Genomic DNA, 3,432 nt, shown 5'->3' on the forward strand with positions numbered 1-3,432 from the left:
TGCACTCAACAAACCACAGGTAGAGAGGTCTGCACAAGCCCCAAGGTATAGCAAGTCTTAAGGGATGTGAGAGGGAGGCAGGGCAAAGAGAATAGGAAGCAGCCAGGAAGAAAACCAGAGTTGCCTGTCATGGTCACCAAAAGAAAGGATTTTTCTAGAGAGGGCAGTGCTAGGCAGTCTCACTTTATCAGGTCCCATCTCATTTAATCATCCTGACAGACTGGCGAAGAGGGGACCATCATCCACTCAATTTCAGAAAACTGAAGGCCAGGGAGGGGAGACAAATCTTCCAAGGTTCGAATTCAGTTTTGATGGTAGCACAAGGACCACGGGCGAGGTAGACACACACAATTTCAGCGTGGCTTCCACGGAATTGGCCCTAACGTGTGCCCCGCACTGTTCCAGGCTGCCACCTGGAGTCCTTCCAATCACCAGCTGTGGTGATGATTTTATTATTCCAAGTACCAGGAGCTTAGGGCCCAGGAACATGTGTAGGACTGCTCTGACATCACACACGCTGGCAGGGCGGCAGAGGCTGGGCCTGGGTCTCCAGAGTCCCGGAACGAGCACGCAGGTGGCGCCCTTCCCCGCTGCGGTGGAAGGCCCCGCCCCCAGGACGACGTCACCACATTGACCACGCCCCCAACGTCTCCGCCCCCGCGCGCATGCCTGGCCGCTGAGGCGTGAGAGCTGCTGCCACCGCCCCAGGCCCTCCGCCTCCCGCGGCCTTGCACAACCAGCCCAGGTAAGTGCTGCGTCTCTGGGCAATTACCGCCCTCCTGCCGCCGCCAGGGCTGGCTGGGCAAGAGGCCAGAGGCCGAGGGACTCTCAACCACCCAGGGAGAAGCCGGCCAGAGGGCCACCAGCACAATCTGCGATTTCACAATGCCCGGGCGTGGGAATGGAGGCGGGCGACGGCGCGAAGCGATGACGCAACACAAGCCACATCCCGGAAGCACACACGCGACCACGCCCCTTCCGCGAGGAGAATGTGGTCGGACACCACCTGCAAGTTGCATTGTTTTCGTCCCTTCTGAATTCTTCCTTCCTTTGCATCTCTCGCACTTTCCCTTCTTCCTTCCACTCCTGCAAGCCTCTCCAATTCTTTTCTCCTCTCCCTCCATTCTTCTTCCCCCTTTTTATCTCTAACCTTTTTATGATAAACTTTTATTTTTAATTGTTACAAGGACATCTTCCCCGTCTTATCTAAGTTTTAAGTTTGCAATAGTGTTAACTATATTCTCACGGTTGTACCGCAGCTCTGTAGAGCCTTTTCATTTTGCCAAGCAAAATCTGTGCCTTTTAAACAACTCTGGAGCCCCCTTACACCGTAGAGATCACCATATACTTTCTCCTCCAGTTTTGTGCCTTTCTTTCTTTGCCTTTGTCTTTGCTTTTTCTACCCTTCCTTTTTTCTAATCTTCCTTTGGCTTCTAAAATACCCAGTGGCCCCACTGCCCCCTTGGCAGCCCTTTACAGTCCCTGCTGGGCCGGGCCAGAGACCTGTCAGCAAGGCTGTTAGAGGCTGTGAATCACCATTCTTCCCCCGTGTGTCAGGGCCAGTGGGCGGCCCCTGGAAGCCTTGCCTGGCTTTTTTGCTGGTAGGCAAACATGTCCTGCAAGAAACTTCTGCCAGGAGTAGTTAATTAGAGAGGCCCCACTCCTGAAAGAGTCCGGGGGTCGTCTGGGAGCCCCTCTCTCCTTTGGGCCTTCCCCATCCCTGGGGCTTCCCTTCTAGACACTTTTAAGACAGCCATACTGCTGCTGATGGTGATGATAACTTGCACTGGTGGAAGATTTTACAATGTACAAAGCATTTCCATAGACATGATCTCATTCTGGTTCCCACAACCATCTTGGGAGGTAGGCCTTCTTATTCCCATTTTACAGGCGAGGAGGCTGAGCCTGAGCCTGAGAGGTGAAGGGATTGCCTATGGCCACAAAGCTAAGCTGCAGAGTTGGCAAGGTGGGAACCGAGATAACTATCACAAAAGCAGAAAGAAAAAAAGCAGCTAGGTCCAAGTTTAAAACATTAAATTTTTTTTTTATTACTCCTCTGCTGTGGTCCCAAAGCATCTTATTCAGATCTCTGACTGTTAGGCCCTGGAGGTGGGGGCAGAGGGGAATGTTAGTGAGTGAGCCAGGAGCGGGCATGTTAGGCATAGCAAATACAAAAAGTCAACTTCTAGGTAATGAGAAGAAGACACTTCTTAACTGAGCCACCACCCAAATGTTGCCTGGTTATTTGGACTTTTGGTTGCCCATACAGGGAAAGTATTATGAGAATAGGGGACTTATTAGTATGGCTGAGCTTCAGCTTTCCCTCTTTTTCTGGACAGTTTACATTCTTTTGAGAATGTTTCCATCTTTTTACAATATGTCAGTATGGAAATTTTTTACTACCATCGGTGATGGTGATAAATTATTGATGTTCACCTATCCAGCTCTCCTTCTAGGTATGTGAGTCATATACTCTTGTTCTTGTCTTCTTTTTTTTGTTCTTGTCTTCTTAAAGTAAAGCTTGATCATGTGTTCTGTGTAATAAATGTGAGTAAAAGTGCTGTTTGTCACATGATGCTGACACCCCATTGAATTGCCTCTAGTGCTCAGCTCTTTAATTCTCTCTTCTTCACTTCTAGGACCAAAGATACCACATATTCCAGCATGTTTGAGTTTGTTGGCCTGTGTCTCAGAAGTACACTGTGAAAACCTAAGAGGAAATAAATCTCGATGCTATCAAGCCACTCTTATTTGAACTGTTTGTTACTGTGACTTTAGCCTATTCTGACTTACAGAGGAATGAGCCAATTCATTGATTGCTTAGTAAGTTTTAAAATCTAACTTTCATCTTTCAGAACAAGATTAAAAATTTTAACCAAGTGTGGTGGTGCACACTTGTAATACTAGCTACTTGAGAGACAAAGATTGGGAGGATCTCAGTTGAAATCCAGCCCAGGCCAAAAGCACATGAGACCACTCCCATGTTGAGAGAAAACACTGGACATGGTGGCATTCCTTGTCATCCCAGTAATGGCAAGAAGTGTAAATAGGAGGATTGTGGTCCACACTGGCCCAGGCAAAAAGCCACACCACCATATAAAAAATAAGAGGAAAAAGGGCTGAAGGCATGGTTCAACTGGTAGAGTACCTGCCTAACAAGCATAAGGCCTTGAATTCAAACATTAGTATCACTTAAAAAAAAAAATAAAAAAGAAGCAGGGCACCGGTGGCTCACCCCTGTAATCCTAGCTACTCAAGAGGCTGAGATCTGAGGATCGAGGTTCAAAGCCAGCCTGGGCAGGAAAGTCCATGAGACTCTTATCTCTGATAAACCAGTAGAAAACCGGAAGTGATGCTGTGGCTCAAGCGCTCGCCTTGAGCTGAAGAGCACAGGGACAGCGCCCAAGCCCAGAGTTCAAGCCCCATGACTGA

The sequence above is a fragment of the Dipodomys ordii genome, unplaced genomic scaffold (assembly GCF_000151885.1).
Source record: "Dipodomys ordii isolate 6190 unplaced genomic scaffold, Dord_2.0 Scaffold67, whole genome shotgun sequence".
Classification (NCBI taxonomy): Eukaryota; Metazoa; Chordata; class Mammalia; order Rodentia; family Heteromyidae; genus Dipodomys; species Dipodomys ordii.